Consider the following 26,194-nt stretch of genomic DNA (forward strand, 5'->3'; position numbering starts at 1 on the left):
GCTTTAAGAAATTTAATTCCATTGGAATCTCATGAACGTTCCTGTTTCTCGTTTTTAATTTGTAACATTTTAACACTATATACTTTTGTATGCGCGTGCCTGCGTATATATATATATATATATATATATATATATATATATACACACACATATATATGCACACACACATGTACATATGTGTACGCACATCCAAGCATACATTCATTTATACATACACATGCGCGCAGTGGAGTCACTAGAATTAAGGTAAGTATGCCAGTTGTACATCTTAATATATAAATCTGAAGTTGTGTGTTTGTGTGAAGCCTTTTTGAATGTTTATAGAAATCCACATTTTCCACTTTTTCGTAAAAATTTTTACATCAATGGAATTTTCTCGATCTGAACTTTCCAGTGCAGTAATTAGATTTTTTAAATTCCGTTTACTTTGTGTGATTTAAGGGAGATTTGGCTGTTGTTTCTAGCAACTTTTATATTTCATCCCTTCTACCTGGAACGTCATTCTTACACACGCGCTCAACATAAAAATATAGAGAGTAAGAGTTAAAGAGGGAGAGGGAGAGAGAAAGAAAGTGATACATACAACGTCATAGATTAAACTTTCATCTCAGTGTTCTTTACCTATTTTTCATAACATAGATACGTAAAAACACACACAACCACACATACTTGACCTGTGACAACAACATACACATTGCTCTCAATCTCTATTCATTTTTCCCCCTCTTCCTCTCTCGCTCTCTGTGCAAGTAAACACAATCATTCACATTGTGGTATATTTACAAAACATTGATGGCATAACTACAGAGCTGTATCCCCCTACTTTGGAAGGTCATAACTTTCATAAAAATGAATATTTTTTTAATGAAATTTTCTATGCATATATTATTTATTATGTAGATTCCAAATATACAAAAATTTTCGGTGAAAGTGTTTTGGAAGGGGGTGGGGTACAATATTCGGAAATTCCACTTAAATTCTTCTTAACTTCCAGGAAAATGAATATTTTTTCATGAAATTTTGTACAAATGTACCTTGATGTATGTACATTTCAGGCATGTAGGAATTTTGAAGGAAACAACTGCAGGTTATTTTTGAGAAGTGTTCCCCACTCGGTGGTGTTTCGGAGCAAGTCGTCCATATTTGTTTCATTTTTCTCTATTATGTGCTTATGTCCTTAGATTTCTAATGAAGTAATAAGCAGTGAAGAGAAGCAGTTATAAGAAAACTTTTAACTACCCCTATTCCTTTCTCTCCCCCTCTCTACCTCTTCCTCTCTCGCTCTCTCAAAAGCATACGTTCAGTAAAATATAACTCATGTTCGTCAATGTTTTTTAAATTTACCACGATTTTCACTAGGGTGTTAGGGTTAGGGTTTTAGGGTCAGGGTTAGGGTTTAGAATTAATGTTACGGTTACGTTTTTTAGGGTCAGGGTTAGGGTTTAGGGTTAGGGTTTAGGGTTAGTGTTAGGGTTAGGATTAGGTTTAGGATTAGGGTTGGGTAATCGTGCGGGTGTTAATCTGAAAAATTACAGATATGTGAAAAGTACCGACCCTGCCATCTATTATAACTTTTATTGTTCTGTTTAATATATACATAGATTATGCCTCCAAAGAAGAGAGTTTGCTGGGGAAAGACAGCAACCGGTTTAAAATGACAGCCACAGACTGCAGCAATTCACCACATTCCAGTAGCTACTTTGAACATAATGCAAAATGGTGCATCAACACCTTCTGCCCAATCTGATAGAATTCTGGCAAAACTGTTTAGCAAAAGATCGCCAGCAATTGCTTCATCACAAATTGCCATCCTAGCTCCTGTGAAAAGGGATTACCCTGCTATGTATAATCAGGGCAGCGCAAAAAGTTGTTTTGCACAAGCATTTCTATAGCCAATTACACGGATGAAATTTACGTATGCTTAATAATTTTACGCAAAACAGCTTTCAGACTTTCCCTATTAATTTCATCGTCTTTTGAATTATGAACATATTTACATCATAAGGGTTTTTTCGTTGTGAGGCTTTCTTTTTTAGTTGATTTTCAGCTAGCAAGACTTATCGTAGATGGCATAATAAGTCACACCCGGACAAGGTCGAGCTATACTGCTAGTAAGCTCTAAACCTAAGAGGTAACGTCATGTACCCTTTGGCCAATAAGTCAGTCTGTTACTGTGTTATATAAATATGTCTGTTCATGAACCGTTAATGTAAACAAGGCATGTCAACCTCTAAAGCTGGACAACGAAGAAATCAGGTTTCGTGTATGTTGGGACAGGTTACACCAAACTTAATCTAGCAATGAAAATACATATTCATGAGTAAGCTGGCGGTGTGGAACAAAGCCACAGATTACACTGGGCAACAAAAAAGGATTTAATGTCTGCTACCCAGACAAATGGTACTGTACTAAACTAAATCGAGTACGCTGATTCCGAATCTGAACTCAGAATTGCTATAGCCGTAGCAAAATCTTTGTTGTCCAGTGTTATAATTGGTCATTACTAATACCACATGCTTAATGTGTGTTGTTTAAACACCCGAAGCTGCTGTTTTTCGTCTGGAAGAATCATTTTAAAGACGTGTAGTGCTAGAAACACAAAATACTTCAGAGCTAAGCGAAATAAAATCGCCCCAAAAGTGACCTTGAAGGTGACAGATACGTATTTTGCCGTAGTTGCAGCTTATCAATGCTGCGTACTCCTGTCACAGACGAAACAAAATGTATGTATGTATGTATGTATGTATATATGCATGTATGCATGTATGCATGTATGCATGTATGCATGTATGCTAGTAGATTTGTACATTCATTCAAACATGCATACATGCATACATGCATACATGCAAACACATACACACACACATACATACACACATGCACACACACATACACACACACACATACACACACACACACACACACACACACACACACACACACACACACACATACGTACATGCACATGCAACAGTTGTGTTCAGGCAGAACCCTATCAACGTTAGTTATTCAATGTTGAGAGTTCGGTTCGTAATCCTAACCCAGTAAACTATGAGATAGGGATTATCTGCTTAGGAGTATTTAAATTAATAGGAAGAAGTTAACAAAAGATGATCAGGAAACGATCCGATCGAAATGAATTGTAGAACAAAGAGGCAGAACGCATAGAACGAGGCATTTTTGACAATATCTCGCTGGAACTGGCAGAATCGTAAGAGTCGAACGAAATTACTTGTCTGCATTTCTTCCGGCTCTTTAAGTTCTAAGTTCAAATTCCGCCGAGGTCGACTTTGCCTTTCATCCTTTTAGGGTGGATGAAATAAGTACCAGTCATTCTCTGCGGTCAATGTAATCGACTGGCTCCTTTCTATCAAAGTTTCTGGCCTTGAGCTTATAGTTGAAGAATTTATCATTAGGGGACGAGCTGGCAGAATTGTTAACTGAATTGAAGTATACTTCCCTAAAATATTGGGTCGTCCGGAAAGAGTGTCGGAAAAACAAATACTTTGCAGAGTATCTACTGGTTCATTACGTTCTGCGTTCAAATTCCACTGAAGTCGACTTTGTCTTTTATTCTTTTGGGGTCGATGAAATAAGTATCAGTTGATTACTATGGTCAAAGTAACCGACTAACCTCCTCCCTTCAAATTTTCAGGCCTCGTACCTCAAGAAGAAACGGATTATTATATTAGATCTAACAACCGATACCTGCTTTCATACAGAGTTTCTTTCTATGGCAAAAGGTATATAATCCCTTCCAACCTTCGTTGAACTCACCTGTCCATTTGCTATACCTGTTCATTTATTTCTACACGTAAAAATTCTGAATCACTATGAAGAAAGCATAACAAATCCGATCTTAATTAAACAATCAACAATCCTTCTTGTATTTAATACATATTTCATCTCTGCTTTGTTATCTTGGACACGAATGTTTGTTTTGTGACATGTCCGATGAACCATGTGACTATCACGTGATTCTTCCGTGTTACTTTCATTAGAGGAAGCTAAGAAAGCGTTAGACGGATCTTTCAGCTGTAAAACAATCTTGATTTATGTCCTTTCACCGTCTGCATTGTCGGATTCAGAAACAGTTTGCTCTGCTTTCATACATCAAATCTTTCAGCTGGATGAGATTGTGTTTCTGTGTCGAACGGAAAAAACAAACTTTTTTTTCCAAGATGGTAATTTAATTTTCTTATGTCAGGTTTTTCTATATTTCATTGGCTACGAAGATCGGGATGGCTAAGATGAGGCGAAAAACAACTGCAAAAGCAACAACAACACTAACAGCAACAGCAACACCAACAATACAAGCGTTGTGCACTTTGCACTCTGAAGGTCAAAACTGCAATTGATAATTATGCCCCGGACTCTGTATGAGCTTTGCTAAGGCGAAGCTCGCTCGCTTTTCTCAACAACTGGCACATCCGATGTCAATCAATAAATCTGACAGGACGGAAACGAAATTCTGCAGGAGAATAAAATTATGAAGTAAATGTTTGATGAAAAATTAACCGATCTACAGGCAAACATGCATAAACACAATACATACATACGCATGCATGCACGCGCACATACACACATACAAATTGGCGGCGAGCTGGCAGAACCGTTAGCACACCGGGCGAAATGCTTAGCGGTATTTCGTCTGCCCGCTACGTTCTGAGTTCAAATTCCGCCGAGGTCGACTTTGCCTTTCATCCTTTCGGGGTCGATTAAATAAGTACCAGTTACGCACTGGGTCGATATAATCAATTTAATCCGTTTGTCTGTCCTTGTTTGTCCCCTCTGTGTGTAGCCCCTTGTGGGTAGTAAAGAAATAACACACATACATGTATACACACAGACACACACAGACACACACACACACACACACACACACACACACACACACACACACACACACACACACAGAGTTGGGTGCAAAAGTGGGTATACAGTTATGAAAAAATGAAAACACATACAATACCCGTTTACGTGCTGCATATATTCCCGATTGGTCAGGACGCCTGTCCGTCGCAAGGTGACTCATTTTTGTTCGCGGGGTGAACTGGAGCAACGTGAAATGAAGTGTTTTGTTCAAGAACACAACGCATTGCTTGGGCCGGGAACCGAAACCGCAGTCGTACGATCATGAGTCCAACACCATAACCACTAAGCAACGCGCCTCGGCATTTGGATTTGGTGTGGGTTGATTAGGTTGGTCGATTAAAAGGACCCCCCTCCCACCATATTTCACTTGTACTTTATTTCACCGACCCTCGAGCACATGAACAGCAAAACTGAACTTGGCACAATTTGAACTCGGGATCTATGTCTTTCATCTTCTGGAATCGATTAAAACAAGAACCGGTTGTGATAGTCCTGACAAAACCCCCTGCCTCCCCGCCCCAAATTGCTCCCCTTGTGGATCAATTAGAAGCGATTATTGAGGTTTTTGTTAACGTCGTTGCTTCTCATTTACAGGTCTTATCACCCTCTACTGGATAGACATACAAGCGTTCCAACCATGACTAAGCCGTTGATTTTTTTTCAAACATCGTGCACCAAATATTGGTTTCAAATTTTAGCACAAGGCCAGCAATTTTGAGGAAGTGGGTAAGTCGATTGCATCGACCTCAGTACACAACTGGTACTAATTTTATCGAACGATTTTATCGATGAAAGGTAAAGTAGCCCTCAGCGGAATTTGAACCCAGAATGTACAGACGGACGAAAGGTCGCTAAGCATTTTGTCCGGCGTGTTAACGATTCTGCCTGCTCGTTGCCTTCGTGCATCTAATAATTACATTACTCTAAGTAGCCGTATATCTCACCTGTTTTTAAGACCATGGTGTGTGACTTGAGGTGAATGTGTTTGCTATTTCTAGCGGACTCCCATGCCGGCGTCTCGTTGATGTCGCTACAGTTGCAGTTTCTGCTGCTGTTACAGTTATTTCCCTTAGTATTTTCCCTTTTTTTTTTTCTTTCATGCAAAAGGAAATGAGAAAAATGACAGCGATACCAGCGTTAATATTGATTTTCATATTTGCCAAATGGGATATAAATTTTAAATGATCTTTTCATTTTCAAAAAGATAGAAAATTATTTATAATCAAATCAGATATACTACGTTGCTTTGCATCTTTTTTCATTTTTTTGTCCTATGGACAAAACAAAACGAAACAAACAAACACACACACACACACACACACACACACCCTCGTTGTGTTGAACCCTCCTGACTCCAGTCTCTTATCACCAAGCCTAATCCTTCCTTCCTAGAACGTCGCCATTCTGGAAGTCCCTTCCAGTCCACACATCTTCCAAGTGTTGACTTAGAAAAGTTCCAGAAAACCATTAATGGACACAGTCTCGTTAATCCAGAAGGGCCTTCGAAGACCCTTATACATCAAGCCAATAAAAGGTGGGGAAAGGTGCAAACATACAACGAGTACTGAAAAATCAGTTAACTTCCCCATTGAAACCTTTATTAAACAATGGGCCGTTAGGAAATCTGAAAAGAAGGTTAATACTTCCAGCGAGGTGACCAAATGGTTTGTAAAGCTGCCGTCTTTTAATGACGGAATTCGTCAGGAGATTCGCTGGAAAGACTGAGTACGAGGCTGGAGCATTACTCTTTTACTCTTTTATTTGTTTCTGTCATTTAACTGCGGCGATGCTGGAGCACCGCCTTTAGTCGAACAAATCGACCCCAGGACTTACTCTTTGTAAGCCTAGTACTTATTCTATCATTCTCTTTTGCCGAACCGCTAAGTTACGGGGACGTAAACACACCAGCATCGGTTGTCAAGTGATGGTGGGTGGACAAACACACACACACACACACATATATACGACATATGGCGACGAGCTGGCAGAACCGTTAGCACACCGGGCGAAATGCTTAGCGGTATTTCGTCTGCCCCGCTACGTTCTGAGTTCAAATTCCGCCGAGGTCGACTTTACCTTTCATCCTTTCGGGGTCGATTAAATAAGTACCAGTTACGCACTGGGGTCGATATAATCGATTTAATCCGTTTGTCTGTCCTTGTTTGTCCCCTCTGTGTGTAGCCCCTTGTGGGTAGTAAAGAAATAACACATATATACGACAGGCTTCTTTCAGCTTCCGTCTACCAAATCCACTCACAAGGCTTTGGTCAACCCGAGGCTATATAAATAAAAGTTCCTTTAATTCCAATTAAAGTTCCCTTTATTTATATGCGTTTTGCTCCATTTATTGTTATTATTCATATCTCTTCAAAATGCATCACTTAAACTTGGTATCTCTACCTATAAAACGGGTGTGATATCCTGGGGGGGGGGGTGATTTTTGCTACCAATGGTAACTATTAACATATTTACATTGTCAAGGTTTTTTTTAAAACTGAGATAATATTAATATATACATAAACTTACATATATATATGTATTATACACACACACACACACACACATATATATATATTATTTTTAGCATACTGTAAGCGTCTAGGTGTTTTAAAAGCCTCTAGTATTGCTAAAACGATGTAAATTTGTGCCAGTAAAAAACTCTTCGAAGGTAAATATAGACAGAAGGAAACTGAAAGAGTCACAATTTGTTCACGTGATCTCTCTTCATCTCGTGAACGAAATGTGTTCACGTGAAGAAGAGAAACTGAAAAGCGGCGAGGATGGGGAAGGGTTAATGGTAAGGTGATTTGGTGAGAAAGTGAGAGAGAGAGACACACAGACAGGTGAAGAGAATGCGCGTGGTTTTCTTTTCGGTTTACCATTATTGGAGATCGTCGCGATTGTACCCCCTCCCCTGGCTTTTCAGTAACATTAGATCTCTATTGTCTTCCCCGTTTCGCCTCATAGTTGTTACAAATCTCAACCACCATCTGAACAAACAAATAAACAAATGCTACGAGCAGTAGCAGCACCAGGAAACGAACTTGCTATACTTTTGTCTGCATTATAAGAACCAGTAAGGCGGCAAGTTGGCAGAATTGTTACCACGCCGGACAAAATGCTTAGTAGAGTTTCTTCCGGCTTTATACTCTGAGTTCAAACGTCTCTGAGTTTGACTTCGTCTTTTATCCTTTCGGGGTCGATAAAATAAATAGCAGTTGAGCACCAGGGCCAGTGTAATCGACAAGCTTCTTTCCCAAATTCCGGGCCTTAGTAGAAAACCGGAATTATAAGTGTAGGTCAAGTGGCAATCTGGCAGTAAAACCACTTATTTAAATAATTACCATGTTATGTAATAATAAATAAGAATTAAATTAATTTACAGTATTGTAAAATGCAGGCGTGGTTGTACGGTAAGAAGTTTGCTTCCGCGCATGCGTCACCCAGAGTGCATTTGGTTTCTCGTTTGTGTGCAAGCTGGACGTTTTTTTTTTCTGTGTGCTGCTTTGGGGGTAGAGATGATGTACTCAGACTTTAGCGAGTCTGAGTTGTCTTCAGCAGAGGAGGAGCGGTCATAAAGATGGACGGAGTGTTGGAGAAGACTAGGAGTTTTGCTGAAGCCACGGAAATGAAGCGAAGGGAGTTGGACTTGGCTGGTCTGAAGGAGTATGAGAAGATGGTACAGAAGGTGGGAGGTTACGTGAGGTTGTCGCCCCCCCCCCAAGGAATTATGGAGCGGGTGGAAAGAGAAACGATCACCTATAAGGTCTTCTCGTTAAAAGTCAAAACGGCCGAGCAGGTGGAGGTTGGGAGAGAGTGCAGTCATGGAGCGATTGTGGAACTGGAACAGTGACTAAAAGGAAACGAGGACACAGAGGCGGCGCGTGGTATTGCTCAGTGTCGAGTGAGTAGCACACTCTTCATATTTTCATTTTCAACTATCACGCATGTTATCATAATTTTAATTTGTTTTTCATGTTCATTTTCATATGTCATTCATAATATATTTTATTTCTATATATTTTTAATTGTTATATGTCCCCACATGTGTTGTAGTGTCCTCCTCTATGTAATGCCTTTATAGAAAAAATATTGAAATAAAGAAGCTTGTTCCCAACCACATGGTTCTGGGTTCAGTTCCATTGCTTTGTACCTTGAGCAAGTGTCTTCTGCTATAGCCTCGGGCCAACCAAAGCCTTATGAGTGGATTTGGTAGACGGAAGCTGAAAGAAGACCGTCGTATATATATATATATATATATATATATATATATATATATATATGTGTGTGTATTTGTGTGTGTGTGTATCTGTGTGTGTGGGTGTGTGTATTTGTGTGTGTGTGTATCTGTGTGTGTGGGTGTTTCTGTGTGTTTCTGTGTGTGTTTGTTCCTCCACAGTGTTGGTGCGCTTACGTCCCCGTAACTGAACGGTTTGGTAAGAGACCCGATAGAATAAGTACCACACCTAAAAAAAATAAGCTCTGTGGTCAATTTGTTCGTCTAAAACCCTTCAAGGCGGTGCTCCAGCATGGCAGCAGTCAATTGACTGAAACAAGTAGGTGATAAAAGATAATATCATAATAAAGTATTTAGGTTTGACTCTTTGAATCTGTGAGTCCGCTTTATCCTGGAAGACAAAATGGGAGGCCACAAAATATTCTTTTCTATTCTAGGCACAAGGCCCGAAATTGATACCAGTACGCAACTGGTACTTAATTTATCAACCGCGAAAGGATGAAAGGCAAAGTCGACCTCGGCAGAATTTGAACTCAGAACGTAAAGACAGACGAAATACTGCTAAGCATTTCGCTCGGCTTGCTAACGTTTCTTATTTCTTTATTGCCCACAAGGGGCTAAACATAGAGGAGACAAACAAGGACAGACAATGGGATTAAGTCGACTACATCGACCTCAGTGCGTAACTGGTACTTAATTTATCGACCCCGAAAGGATGAAAGGCAAAGTCGACCTCGGCGGAATTTGAACTCAGAACGTAATAGCAAACGAAATACCGCTAAGCATTTTTCCTGGCATGCTAACGTTTCTGCCAGCTCGCCGCCGTACATATTGTGTTTGTGGCTCTCGAACTGGCCGAAACATTATTTTCAGCCGTCAACACAAAACCGCTTTTGCTCCCTCTGTGGTTATTATAGTCCAGTGGTTCCCAACCTTTTCACTACCAAGGACCCCTTTTATTTAAGCGAGTTTTCCCACTGACCCCCAGGACCTGGAAAGGTCTGTCAGCTTGACATGTTCACGGACCCCCAGTACTACCTTTTCGGAAGCACCGGGCGTCCACGGACCAGAGATTAGGAACCACTGTTATAGTCAAATGAAATTGCGCCCTCCAGAGCGTACTCGCGGATTCTATAGGTTAATAAGGTGTTATTATTTGAGGCCTTAAATATCCTGAATATATTCTATGATCGTTATACATCAGTACAGATAACTTAGATAGATTTTGGCCACTATCGACCCAGGCCATGACTAACTCAATAGCACCACCTGGAAAAGTCTTTTAGTTAATTATTTCGGGACACCATAGACCACTCAAGCAGAGTTGTTGAGACGTATCCAGGTGTAGGTGGTTTATCCGGTATTTCCTGGATGAATTTGTCCTGGTACCGTTTCAAAGTTGTGGGGGGAGGGGGTTCTACTTTAATTTCTAACATAACATTGAAAAGAGCAGGACCATTTGCAGTGAAGAAATTGTGTCGCAATAGATTCTTTTAAATTTATTCATTTATTCAATAATCCAGCATAAGTTTCCTGATTCACAAAGCCGGATAAATCCTTGAGTGTTACTACGATAAATACATGCTTTGGGATGTTAACATTCTGAATTCAAATTCAGCTGATAATAACTTTACCTTTCATTCCTCCGGGAGAAAATATCAGTCAAATATTGGGTCGATAGTATTGACTAGGCCCCGTTAAGTTACGAGGACATAAACACACAAACAGCGGTTTCAAACGGTGGTCACACACACACACACACATATACGACGAGCTTCTTTCAGTTTCCGTCTACCTGAGCCACTTATTAGGTTTTGATCGTCCCGAGGCTAGAGTAGAAGTTACTTGTCCAAGGTGCCACGCAGTGGGCCAGAAGCTGGAACCATGTGGTTGGAGAGCAAGCTTCTTACCACACAGACACGCCTGCGTCAATATCAAAGAAATAAGAAAAAAACTAATTGGGTTATCACAACTGGAACGGTGGCGCAGCGTGAGTTTTGGCCACCCTGTGCCGTAGCTATATTGGTTGCCCTACTTCCTAAAACGTAACATACTACCGACTACTGCAAAAAACCCGCCGTCACGTGCAGTATGCACCCCCCCCCCTTCCCCGCACACACACACACACTACACCGCCGAAATTGAATGCCTTTATCCCGTGTACATACGAATAGATCCTAGATAACAACCGATAGTTTAGTAGCTTGACTGTCAGTATAGCACAAGACCAGAATAGCAACCGTCATCCCCTTGGCTGGCTGCCGATAGCCTTATCCACTCTACGACCTACTTGTGAGTTGAAGATAAATATGTATGAAACAATGGTTTATTGATAGTTGTTAAGTACGCAAACGAGCAGACAGACAGGTATAGTGATATTTTAATGTAGATAGATAGGTAGATAGTTCAGTAGGTAGATTGGTAAAATAGCGAAATAGGCTAGACAAGTAAACAGATGCAAAAATACAGACAAGTAAGCAGGTAAGACTCTCTCTCTTTTCCTCACTCTCTATCTGTCTCTCTCCCTCTCTCTATTTCCCCCTCTCTCTATCTCTCTCTCTCTCTCTCTCTCTCTCATCTCTCTCTGCGCTTGGTGAGGTGACTGCATGAATAGCAGGGCTGAGAAGCGTGATACAAGAATCAGGACATTTTGTAGTAGCATCAAAACTGCTCGGCATCGCTGGAGAATGCAGCATGTAACATTGGTGGACAACTCTTCTCTGAAGAATTCCTCACAAAAATAGACGATCATCGTTGGGAAGCAATACTCTCGATGCAGCGCAACGTTAAAATAAACTCGATAAGCTCGTAGACAACATGCACTTGACACAAACCAAAAGAAACAGCCGACTAATGGCGTGTAAAGAGGTATTACAACCATACCTCTAAATTACTGATGTAATGTCTACGCTAGTCACATTGCCGGCAATACACGCCAATACCACTTCATCCTGAAGATGAAACCATGAGTATCAAGAAATATTGATGTAGCTTTGGGGATTTTTTCTTGTTCTAAAGAAACTGAGGCACTCTTTCGAAAATAAGAAGAAAAATTATTTCAAAAAGATACAACTGGATCACAATTTTATTTCCAATACAGATCTAACAGAAAATTGTTCCTGTCCATCCATTCATCCACCCATACATGTATACATGCATCGATACATACAGGTTTCTATATTCAGATTATAATTTCACATTTATAGTAATAATAATAATAATAATAATAATAACCATAGAAACCATCAAGCAAAAAGGTATGTGCTAAAGCTGCCCGCATAGTAAAGTATGAAAAGCGCGCTAGATTCTTCAAGGACAACATGTTCAAAAATAACCCCAAAAATTTTTGCAGGAAGATAGGGAAAACACCAGTTATAGTAAAGTCTGTCCCATCAAAAGAAGTGCAGGGATTTTGGACTAAAATTTGGGCAGAAGAAAAAACACACAATGAAAAGGCCCCTTAGATTGATAGAATATCTACAGACTTAGACTCCTTAGAGGAGCAAAAGTGGGAGGGTGTCAAGGTAGAAGATATAAGATCTGCTCTCAGGAGGTCAAGCAAATGGAAGTCTCCAGGAAAGGATAAAATTCATAGCTTCTGGTTGAATGCCTTCCTAGAGAGCCATGAACTGCTAACAGAATTTTACAACGGTGTTTTCCAACATCCTAGTTTGATGCCCTCTTGGCTAGTTAATGGTTTAACATTCCTGCTTCCAAAAAATGAAGAAACAAATGAATCAAAAAATTATAGACCCATAACCTGCTTAACAACAATATATAAAACGCTAACATCTGTCCTGACTGAATATACCTATAGTTTTTTTTTAATACAAAGCAGCATATTCCATAATGAGCAAAAAGGATGTAAACGTGGATCCTATGGTTGTAAAGATCAGCTACTCATCAATAAGATGATCTTAGAAGATTGTCACAAACGACACAAAAACTTTTCAATAGCTTGGATAGACAATAAAAAAGCTTTTGACAGCCTACCACATATCTGGATTAAGAAATGTCTGGAAATGTATGAAATAGCGCCTACTCTGCAAAACTGTTTGCCTGTAAGTATGAGAACCACACTAACTTTGAACAGTGACAATGAATCTCTAAATGTTGGAAATGTAAAAATTTCATGTGGCATTTGCCAGGGTGACTCACTATCACCACTCCTCTTTTGTCTAGCCTTAATACCTCTCTCAAAATTGTTCAATGATGCACAGTACGGTTATAAAATGTTTGATAAAAATATAAATCATCTCATTTACATGGATGATTTAAAGCTCTTTGCAAAACATGACCAACAACTCAAGGGCTTACTAGTGATTGTTAAACAATTCAGTGATGACATCAGGATGCAATTTGGCTTCGATAAATGTGTGAAAGCTACCTTTATCAAAGGAAAATTGACAGAAACATCTAACGTTAACCTTGACCAACAGAATGTCATAAAAGAGTTAGAACCAGAGGAGAGCTACAAATACCTAGGGGTAATTGAAGGGGACGGAATCAAGCATGCAGTGATGAGGGAAAAGATCAGAAGAAAATGTTATCGCAGGGTAAGAGCAATACTGAAGACAGACCTGAATGCAAGAAGCAGGATCGAAGTGATCAATGCTTTAGCCATACCAGTCGTGACTTACAATTTAAATATCGTTAACTGGTCAATTACTGACATATGTAATCTTGACAGAAAAATACGAAAACTGTTGACAATGCATAGAATGCACCACCCTAAGTGCACCCTTACTGTCCACGGTACAATCATATTCTAGAAACTCAAGAAGAATGATACCTTTGTCGTTCTAAACACGAAAATATGAAAACAAAGTCTCCAAGACTGTCTATGCCGAACGCCGCTGGATAACAAATGCTGGTTTCTCTATGGCTCCATAACTTAGCCGCTGGCCAAAATGATCCCTATGGAATAAGAACCAGGCATAAAATAACTGGGTAGCATTGATTAGGTCTGCTAAACCCAGCAATGTTAGCATGGCTTTTGAAACTAATAAAAGCATGTGTGTGTGTGTGTGTGTGTGTGTGTGATTATGTACACACACACACACATACACACACACACACACATACACACACACACACACACACATATATACACACATATGTATGTGTATGTATATGTTTATGCATATATAATTACGTATGTATGTATGTATGTATGTATGTATGTGTCTATTTTGATTTATGCTCATTGATTAAAGACTAACCTTTCATGTCGACACTAGAATAAAAAGCCTGGGGAAGTATTCTCTTTCAACTTGTGAGTTGCATTAAACATAACAATTCTGTTTGGTCTGTGACGGTGTCTGTCTTTGCATAATTCCCACTTGTTCAAGTGATTTCAAGTGATGTAGGTTGTTCTTTAGCCCTAGGCTACCTCTCATCGACCGAGTAGACCTAGGATGAAAAACATTTCCGTTTTTTCCTTTGTTTTTTTTTTGTTTTTTTTTTATAATACTATAAAATTTAAAATGTGTTCTTCCTTAAGGTGTTTGTGCATGGTTTGAAGATCTGGCTGTTATTTCCAGCAAGTGAACAACCGCAATGAAGCACACACACGCACACACACACACACCAATTATTCCTCATTTTGTGAGGAGAGTTTTCCAATATTAGCATCGGCCTTCAACTATTACATTGGAGAAAATGACTGCTAAAATACAACTGTTAACACACACACACACACACATATGTATATATATATGTGCGTGTGTGTGTATGTGCGTGTGTGTGTATGTGCGTGTGCGTGCGCGCGTGTGTGTGTGTGTGTGTGTGTGTGTGTGTGTGTGTGTGTGTGTGTGTGTTGATGTCGGACGAATGTTCAATACATTTCGCAGAAGATATATATTTTTAAGAAGAAATCGTCACCTGATGATCGCAGTGGCGTAAAACTAGTGTTGCAAGACAAACTGTCCGCTTCAGCTTTAACAAATAAAACACTAAGCCTGTGAGTGGATTTGTTAGACGGAAACTGAAAGAAACCCGTTGTACATACATATATATACATATATATATATATATATAATATATATATATATATATATATATATATATTTATGTGTGTGTGTGCGTGTGTGCGTGTGTCTGTGTTTGTCCCCACACCATCGCTTTTTGACCGGTGTTGGTGTGTTTAATGTCTCCGTAACTTAGCGGTTCAGCTAATAGCCCAATAGAATAAGTACTAGGCTTTGAAACATATGTTGGAAAAGAGTATGCAATTATAACATGCGTTTTCTCCAATCCTTAAATTCTTATATATATATATATATATATATACACACACACACACACACACACACACACACACACACACACACACACACACACACACACACACACACACACATATATTTAACTCGTTTGTTTTCGTATTTCATGTTGGTGACGTCCTGTACCCATATATGCATATATATATATGTGTGTGTGTGTGTGTGTGTGTGTATATTATGCGATGGGTTTCTTTCAGTTTTCATCATCCAAATGTACTCGCTAGACATTGGTCGTAAAAGACATTTTCGCAAGGTGCCACGCAGAGGGACTGAAACTAGAACCATGTGATTAGTAAGCAGTCTTTTTACTATGCAGCCACTCGTGCGCCTATTTGATGGAATAACAATGAAAATGGTAGGAAGAATTGTAAGGCAGCGATGATGAACAATTTTCAGACCGCGGTGCATCGATTAACGCGCTAAAAGTTTTATGTGTGTGAATGAATATATGAGAGTGTGTGTAGGAGTGTGTGTGTATAAGTGTGTCTATGTGTATGACTCTGCGTTTGTGTACGAGTGTCTGTGAGTTTATAAGTGTGTGTATGAGTGTGTGCTTGTATGAATGTGTAAATGTATAAGTGTATTAATGTGTTTAAGTGTATATATGTGTGTGAATGCATGTATGGATTTGTGTGTGTGTGTGTGTGTGTGTGTGCTTATCGATCAGTTGAGACGATGCTTCGCAACAGTGCAATTGTTTAGAGAATGTGTGTGTGTGGGGGGGGGGGTGCTTATCGATCAGTTGAGACGATGCTTCGCAACAGTGCAATTGTTTAGAGAATGTATTGAAAAAAAACAATACTTACGTAAGACATCACCTGGTTAATAAAAGCAATATCGATTGTGCGTTTGCAATGTATTGAATCATGGGTTATATGATATACGATCGATACATACATACATGAATACTCCGTCGGAATAGTCAGCTCGTGAAATTAACGTGCAAGTGGTTGAGTACTCCGCAGAAACGCATACCCTTCATGTAATCCTCAGAGAGATCCAGCATGACACAGATTCCTCCGTTTTGCATTTATGATAAAATAAATATATACAAATTATAAAAATAATAAATAAAATTATATAGTACAGTACTGTTTCTACTTCACGCGGCGGGAGAGGTGGGGTCTTGGAACGTAACACCAGCGAGAGTCGAGGGATTACTGTATACTTGTATTTACATACATTTATGCATACCTGATGATTGCTTCATCTTGTTAGATGATAGCCGTCTCACGTTAGGCCTGGTTGATCAGATTTACAAACCAGATCAAGAAATGGAATGTTAGTATCATGGATGATGCTTGGCTGCTAATGTTGAGTGGGAGATTGGTCGCCAGTGTTACGTGAGAGATTTTTGGTGTGTGATGTATTGTAAGAGACCACCGTTGTGTAGTCTAACTGCGTCTATAATAAATGAAACAAACTCACGAACTCTTAACTTTTAACGTATTTATCGATGGGCATGTTTTACTGCGTTGGCTGCTTACAAAAAAAATGTTTATAATATAATCACTGACTGGGTTATTTAACGGACCCTGGAACACATCTTCAAGGGTTGTCCAAAAGTTCTTGGAGAGGTACTCCACCGCTGGAGGTACGACCAAATCTTGAAGGCCATAATAGACACCATATATTTCTGAATTAGTCGGTGCAGGCGCTTTTGTCAAGGCTGGGGTCAAGAAGACGCCAGCTATTGCCCCTTCCTAACCAGGCAAGCTATTAACAGCACAAGACGGAAAGTCGACATGGGGAACGAGCAGAAATTTCCAGAAACTGTTGCCTGAACATCGCCATGGCCAGTCATAGTATTGATCTTGGAAGCGTCGCATAGGTGCTTCTATTCAACTCTCCATTCCTCGGAGGACAGCAATGAGAAGACAAATGAGAAGAGAATGGAATATGCAGAACTGATGGAATTATGTCAAAACAAGGGATGGCAAGCAAAGTATGATGGGTTGCAGAGGGTTTGCAGGCCAGTCCCTCAGTAGAGCCCATATGTTAGGCATCTGAGGGCCCAGTAAGCGGAAGGCCATTGAGTGAACAAAGGAGGTATTAAAGGTTGCTGGGCCACCTGCTTGAAGGTGTTTGACACTTGAAAACCCTCAAATATCAATGATTGCAGGAAACATCTCTGAGGATGTACTTGGGAGCATAGAATAACTTCTAAAAAAATGAACTCTACTATTTCCTCCTGTAGAAGCTGATTTAACTCGTCTCTGATGATGGGATGACATTTATTTCCCTGAAGCAGCTGTAAGGCCACCTTTCTAATTATAAATGTCTTAGGAATATCAAATTGCCTTAGCCTTGTTATCCCATTTTATTTAACATATACATGCTCACACACGACCTGCCTTGGACTCCTCACTCATGTTCTTATTGAACCGGAAGCTTAACAGCAGCCCTTCCGTAGCACTTACATAGCCTTACCTGCCTTTTGGATCTTCTGGATACTAAAACATCCCATATTATGAATACATATATATATATGCATGTATATATATATGCATGTATATATATATGCATGTATATATATATATATATATATATATATATACATGTATGTGTGTGTGTGTGTGTGTGTGTGCGCGCGCGCGCGTGTATTTGGTCGAAACATATCTAAGTTATCTAAATTATATACCTGCATCAACTTACTATAAAAGCAGATAGTAATTTTACTTTGTACTTATTCTTAGTGCAAATTTTGAAGAGTGCAGTTCGATTTTAACAGTTATGTTTTCAAAGTTATAATAGAAATGACAAAGGAGCATATTCGGCATATTTTGCTTTATGAGTTCAATAAAGGCAACAACGCAACGGAAAGTGCGAGGAATATTAATGCAGTATATGGGGATCGGACAATAAGCGTAAGCCAGTGTCAACGGTGGTTCCACAAATTCCAAACCGGAAGCTACAGCCTAGAAGACGTGCATCGTCCTGGAAGATCTGTAGAGTTCGACGAGGACGTCCTGCACAACTTGGTGGAACAAAGTCCCTTCGTAACTGTTGAGGAACTAGCAGAGAAGCTTGGATTTGGTCATTCAACCATTCATCGACACCTTCGGGCCATTGGAAACGTCAGCAAATTGGGTCGATGGGTTCTTCACAAGCTTTCTGAGTCTAATCGTGTGCAGAGAGTGAATGTGTGCTCGTCTCATGAATGAACCTTTTTTGGACTGAATAATAAGTGGTGACGAGAAATGGGTTCTCTGTAAAAATGTCAAGCACCAAAGACAGTGAGTAGGGAAAGGAGAAACACTGGCACTCCTGGCTAAAGACATTGGGTAGGGACAGGAGAAACACTGACACCTCAGGTTAAAGAAGGTCTTTCGCCCACGTAAGGTGCAGTTATCTATTTGGTGGGATATGAAGGGTTTAATCCACTTTGAACTTTTAAGCTCAAACCAAACGATAACAAAGGAGATCTACTGCGAGTAGCATGAGAGACTTAAGTCAGCGCTAGAAGAAAAATGGCTATTTTTGGTTTCAAGACGAAAAGTGTTATTCCATCAGGATAATGCTCGGCCAGATACTGCGAGGATGACATTCCAAAGGCTTTAGCATTTTGAATGGAAAACGATGACTCATCCACGATGTTCGCCGGACTTTTCCACATCTGATTATCATTTATTCCGCAGTCTTCCAAATCATTTGGACGGAAAAAATTATGAATTCTGTAGACGAGGTCAGAACAGTACTGGAGGACTATTTTTCGTCACGGACAAGTGAATTTTGGGGCCATGCAAGTCTACCAGATAGATGAAAGAGCATTGTAGAAAATGAAGGAGAGTATATTTTGTATTAAAAAAGAACTTCTCGACAGGAATACAGTTGTACTGCACCAGTGTTTTGCAATAGATTACTAAAAACACGGAAATTTTCCTAATATCTTGGCCTACCCAGGTCACAAAACATTTGCTGTAGGGTATCACTGTGTGAGTATGTGTTACATAAACTTCTCATCAATGAAATATTTATTAGTTGTTGTAATACGAGACATCCTTCTTCTCCGTCCGAGGTAGGACAATGGAAAAGCTTTATCATGCAACTCGACATGGCCAACTAGCTTCACTGTTATTGGCAATATGGCCGACAATCTTCTAATAAATGCTATGAATACCAGACAAGCAACTCTAAAATATAATACATTACTGTTTTTCTCTCTGTGTCTCTCTCTTTCTCTCTCTCTTTCTCTCTCTCTCTCTCTCTCTCCTTTTCTTTCTTTGTGCCTCTCTCTGACTTTCTTTTTTCTCTCTCTCTTTTTGTCTCCCCACATATTTGTTTTCACTCTCGACTCATACACGCTCTCTCTTTCCCTCCCCCTCTCTCTCTCTGTAGCTGGCTCTCTCTCTAATTCACTCACACACATACACACACGCACACACACACACTCGCATACAAATACATATCCACTTGCACACATTCTCCCACGCACACTTACAGACAAAGAATATCTCCAATCTTTGGGTTGGTTGACAGCTGGAGAATTGGAAGATATTAATCTTCTTTTCGACCTTCTGTTAAACGGCAAACCAAGCAGGAGACTCTATATGGTCGACCTGCTATAAATAACAGCCAAAATTGTCCACAAATCGCACATACTACTGTCTTAAAGGAAGAAAGGTCATATTGTCTTATGGGGACAATAGTAATAATAGAACACCCTTCTCATGTGACGAGTAGTATGTATGAGTCATTATAAATACTGTCAGTCAGTGTCAGTATGAGTAGAGAGTTCGAAGTAGACGGTCATAGATAGTCGTGGTCTTACTTGTCTAACTTGTTATACTACTAGACCGGAGAGGGCGTTCTAATAATCCGACTGAGGGTTACAACATATTGGATAATGAAATTCTACATATCTGTAAAAGTTAGGATTGCCATGGCTGGAAAGCCACTGCTCAGTCAGGACCCCACCTTGGAACCGAACAAGAATCAATAAAAATTGCGGGCGGACAGAGTTTTATGTTGAAAGAATTTTCTATAATCAGGTTCTGGTTAAGGAAGCTGTTTTGCAAACCGGTGGTTTCCCATTCAGTTCCGGTGCGCCGCACCGTTGGACAAGTGTCTTTCACTGTTGTTGGCTTGTTTCGTTCCCCGTTATGTGACGATTCGACAAAAGTAAGCAACAGAATAAGTAGCAGAATTAAGAACTGTGAATACCGAGGTCGATTCCTTCGACTAGAACACCTTTCAAGACGATGCCCCAGCATGGCCGTAGTCCAATGACTGAAACGAGTTGAAGACAAAAAGATAATGCCATTTGGCGTTGCAATGGTTTCTTCCACTGAAATCTTCGTATTTATATAAGGCATCTAAGACTAGTTAACCAAACTGAATTTATCCTTCTCTTAGCTAAACAGGCAATGGAGGTTTGAATTCAGTGCTGTAAGCTAATGAAACACGCATCATTTTTCCAATGCTACCGCTGCTTACTATAGCAGAAACTTGCTATCAAATTTGCCTTCATAGAGTGCTGGACTTAAATCTTCCATCGTAGAAGCACTTTTACTGCAGATGTTACTGACACAGCAAAAGTACTACAATGAAAATTATTACCACAGTAAACTCGATATCAAAGAATTTTTTGAAGTGGCTTTATATTTCATAATGATATTTCTTTACAGTCTTTCTCCCTTACACCCATCAAATCTTCTCTCTGTCTCTGTTTCTCCCTGTCTCTGTCCCTCTTTCTCTCTTACGTAACTCTCCATCTCTCTTTCATTGTCACACCAATCTAACACAAGCACAAACAAGCACTCTTTCTCTCTCTCTCTTTCCTTCATTTTCTTTACATCTATCTATCTATCTATCTATCTATCTATCTATCTATCTATCTACTCTTTTCATAGATTTTCTGTAAAATCAGACGTTTATGAAATCCATCCAGGCGGTCAAGGATTCTTGAGTATCTTCTCATCAAATTCGATGTAAAATGTTCTTACTATTTATCTCAAATGTCTTCATAAATAATCATTCTCTCCTTTTCCCCCGAAATTGCTGTCCTGGTGCCAAAATTTGAAACCATCATCTTCATCTTCATCATCATCATCATCATCATCATTATTATTATTGTTATTATTATTATTATTATTATTATTAAGGTGGCGAGCTGGCAGAAACGTTAGTACGACAGGCGAAATGCTTAGCGGTATTTCGTCTGTCTTTACGTTCTGAGTTCAAATTCTGCCGAGTTCGACTTTGCCTTTCATCTTTTCGGGGTCGATAAATTAAGTACCAGTTGCGTACTGGGGATCGATCTAATCGACTTACTCCCCCCACAAAAAAAAATTTCGAGCCTTGTATCTAGAATAGAAAAGACTATTATTATTGTTATTATTATTATTATTATTATTATTATTATTATTATTAAAGCGACGTGCTGGCAGAATCGTTAGCACGGTCGACGAAATGCTTAGCGGTATTTCACCCGTCACTATGTTTTGAGTTCAAATTCCGCCGAGGTCGACTTTGCCTTTCATCCTTTTGGGGGTGATGAAATAAGTACCAGTTATACACTTGGGTCGATAGAATCGACTAGCCCCCTCCCACCAAATTCCATACTTTGTGACTATAATAGAAAGGATTATTATTATTATTATTATTATTATTATTATTTTGATGATGATGATGAATGCAGCGAGCTGGCAGAGTTGTTAGCATGCCGTGCAAAATGCTTATGAGCGTTTCGCCCGTCGCTGTGTTCTGAGTTCAAATTCCACCGAGGTCGACTTTGCCTTTCATCCTTTCGAGGTCGATGAAATAAGTGCCAATTACGCACTGTGCTCGATGTAATCGACTGCCCCCAACCCCCAAAAATTTTTTTCAGCTGAAAGGTTTTTTAAAAAGGAATATTTTGTCCGACGAGCTAACGATTCTGCCAGCTCGCGAGCTTACGAAAGCTAAACATTGCTTTCAAATTTCGATATAAGGCTAGGAAGTTCGGGGAAGGACGTTAGTCGGCCCCAATCTTCAACTGGTACTTATTTTATCGACCACGAAAGAATTAAAGGTAAAGTCGATCTCAGAGAAATTTGAACTCAGAAAGTAAAGACGAGTGAGATGCCATTAAGCATTTGATCCGGTGCAGTAACGATTCTGCCATCTCGCCGCCTTCGCGGAAATTAAATTTTGTGAGGCATTTAGGTAGGCGCCATGCCATTCCAGCAAACATCATTGTCCACTTTCAGATGGATTATTTTTTTAATTAACAATAGACAACGCTGTTACATAACCAGATGAGTTGATACTTTAGCAAATATATTGTGACATGAGCTGCGAAGGCTGAGATATATGATACTATCAAGACATTGAGTAGGGATTTTTGTCATACTTTAGTGTGTGGGTAGGTTAGCTATGTCATTAAGTCCAATCAGAAATTAAGGATGTAAAAACTGAAAATAGTAATGTAAAAAGAAAGAGCAGTGTTGTGAATCGAACCTATATCTGAAGATTCCCAGCCGAGTCACAGTTCAGACTGAGCGTATTGACGTGTTACTTAAATCTCTTAAAACATCAAGTGTATTCACACATTAGTTTGGTGTGTTGGCGTAGTTTGGTGCGTGTCTGGACGTTAACTATCTGTGTAGGTAACTTAGTAACGTGTTAGTGGTGTTTTGGGAATTGTTCTAGGTGTGTTAACACATTAGCTAATTGTGCGGACAGTTTCTGTTTAGCTGGGAGAGTGTTGTAAAAGCTGGTGAAATATTTTAAGCAGATTTTATTGGTTCCTCCTCCCTTCTCTTCTCCCGTCTGTCACATCAAAATTCTCATTAAGAACTATAATTTATCGTCTGATAGAAAGCATAGTCTCAGACGATAGAATCAATATCCTTACACAAGATTCTAATTTTAGAAACTATATTCTAAATGATGTATATTTATAGAGTTGAAAATTTAATAATCTGGGATTTTCATTTGAAACTGATGCTAGAAGAAATCGTGTTACATGAGAAAGAAAATGTTTTAAAATAGAAACCAGTTTCATAAGATTATCCATTTTTCATAAGCATCGATGAACAATAATGTAAAATCATTCACTCACATATGGCATTGTGACTTTTTGTGTCATTGTTCGGGTAACTGACCAGATCATTGATCTGGCATTGAAAAAAATGCTGTCACTTTGTTATTAAGGGGGAAGAGAGACAGGTTGGGAAACCTTTTAAGTCGCCAGGGACTGAAGTGCATACAGAAGTGCATCTGTGCAGAGGCTAATAATGAATTCTTAATACTGATTTCAAATTAAGGCGGCGAGCTGGCAGAAACGTTAGCACGCCGGGCGAAATGCTTAGCGCTATTTCGTCTGTCTTTATGTTCTGAGTTCAAATTCCGCCGAGGTTGACTTTGACTTTCATCCTTTCGGGGTCGATAAATTAAGTACCAGTTGCGTACTGGGGTCGATCTAATCGACTAACCCCCTCCCCCCAAAATTACGGGCCTTGTGCCTAGAGTAGAAAAGAATATTGATTTCAAATTATGGCATGGCACAAAGACAGTAATTCTGGGGGAAGGAGCTAAGTCGATTACATTGCCCCCACTGTTCAACTGGTACTTACTCTTTCGACCCCAAAAAGGATGAAAGTCAAAGTCGACTTTGCCTTTCATCCATTTTGGGGTCGAAAAAATAAGTACCAGTTGAACACTGGGGCCGATGTAATCACCTTACACCGCTCCCACGAAATTTCAATAGAAAGGATTATTATTATTATTATTATTATTATTATTATTATTATGGTTTGGCTTAAGGCGGCGAGCTGGCAAGATCGTTAGCACGTTGGACGATATTTCACCCGTTGCTACGTTCTGAGTTCAAATTCCGCCGAGGTCGACTTTGCCTTTCATCCTTTCGGGGTCGATAAATTAAATACCAGTTGCGTACTGGGTCGATCTAATCGACTAGCTCCGTCCCCCAAAATTTCAGGCCTTGTGCCTTTAGTAGAAAAGAATGGTTAGCACACTGGACGAAATGCTTAGAGGTATTTCGCCCGTCGCTACGTTCTGAGTTCAAATTACGCCAAGGTCGTGACTGCACATTTTGTCGTCAATATCCTGAAAATAGCACGGGTTGTCAATATTTGTAAGCAACACGTGTTATGTCTCCGGTAATTTTTTTTTCCTGCAAATAAATCTTATTTGGCTGTTATTTTTAGCACACCTGACAACCACCAGTGTTTAATGCAAATGCGATAAACAACACGTTACATGCGATAAGCACATTACAATTTTTAACAGAAAGATTTAAAAGAATCAAATGAAAGTTCTCCGTAGATTTTCTTTCATATAAATAAATGTTTATGTTAATTTAAAAGAGAAAAAAAGTTTTAAATCTCTGAGTAAGATGTTGGCAAATAAACTTTAATTTAAAAGATTTATCCAAAAAATCTTATTTAGCTGTTATTTTTAGCACACCTCACAACCACCTCAATGCTCAATGACAAAAGGAAACAAACGTCAAACAAAAAAATTAAATATGTATAATTACAATTTAAATATGCTAAAAAGCATTTAACTTTCGGTTTTAATTTTTAAACTATCCTCCTCTGTTTTCAGTGTTTCCATAATAGAAGCGAAGTTACTGGAGCTTGATGCCACAATCACACAGAGCACAGAACACAGCATCAAATTTGTCAACACCTGTTTCCTCGCAGATAAAAGACTTTTCCAAAACTGCTCGGATTCACTTGTTTCTAAGGCAACAAGCACGTTGAGAGACAAAAGAGTTCTCATGTTCCGCTTCTTACTATCGAAACAGCCAGGAATGTGTCTGTGGCTTACGAGTGACTAAAATTACCAAAATTTTCAAACTTTAATTATTAATAACTCTTTGTTTATTGATTTATAGCGAAAATTACTTTCACGTCATTAATTAGCCTATAAAAGTGTATCATTACATTGAATATGAAATCAACGCGAACAGAAAATTGACGCTGGCAGCCGCTGATCTCAAACACATGCTTACATGAGCGCGTGTCCAGCATGTAGATACTCCTTTCGATGTAAGTGTATACACAAATTTGCTTGAGTGCCCAGAGGCATATGACTCCACCCGCATACACACACGCGTATACATATATAACTATGTATATGTCTAGATATACAAAAGGTAGGCATGCAAGTATATACGCGTACCAACGAGAACAAAAAGAAAACAAGAAACAAAGAGAGAAAATGGAGAAAGAGTAAAGAGAGTTTTTAAAGAAGGGAAAGAGAAAAAAGGAGAAAGAAAAAGAGGGGAAGGAATAAGTAAATAAAATATATTTTAAAAATTACACGAGAAAGTAATGGTTATAAATACTCAGGAGAAATCAAAATAGAAGGGATGAAGGAAGATTAGCAAGGGAAATCTCGGGGTGAGACACTAACATTTGTACTTTAAGAATGTGTTACGTAATTTGTGTTTACAGTTAAGAATAAGGGCATTCCGTTCGTTTATGCAATAGTTGCATTGCATAATAGATGAGACTTCTGCAATGCAGAGATCGTATTTGAAGTTATAACCGCTATACAGCCTAGGATGCGTAACACTGGACCATTTCATATTGTATGCAAACTGAGTCATGTGTGAGGATATGAGTGAGCCTAGATAGAGAAAACTGTTACTTTTCGCTTGAGATTTAAAGCTAGAGTAGTGATTAATGTTTCTCGCCTTGAAGGTGGTACTCCACGAGCCAATATATACAAACTTGGAATCCTCTATGGAGACTGTGCATTTATATATGATATTTTTAGCGAGGCATTTATTTTCCAAGGGTTAAGAGTAATTGTTACATCAAGAAGATAGCTAGTTAAGGAACAT

At 39.2% G+C, this 26,194-nt stretch overlaps 1 long non-coding RNA gene across 1 annotated transcript; it reads left to right on the forward strand.

The window, feature by feature from the left end:
* The first annotated feature begins 5,226 nt into the window (after nt 1-5,226).
* Nucleotides 5,227-25,575, forward strand: LOC149132331 (uncharacterized). The gene is made up of 2 exons (XR_016244619.1): nt 5,227-8,779; nt 24,949-25,575. It is a non-coding gene; the product is annotated as an uncharacterized LOC149132331 (long non-coding RNA).
* Nucleotides 25,576-26,194: the final 619 nt, after the last annotated feature.

This window comes from Octopus bimaculoides, chromosome 16 (genome assembly GCF_046866305.1).
Source record: "Octopus bimaculoides isolate indiv1 chromosome 16, ASM4686630v1, whole genome shotgun sequence".
NCBI lineage: Eukaryota > Metazoa > Mollusca > Cephalopoda > Octopoda > Octopodidae > Octopus > Octopus bimaculoides.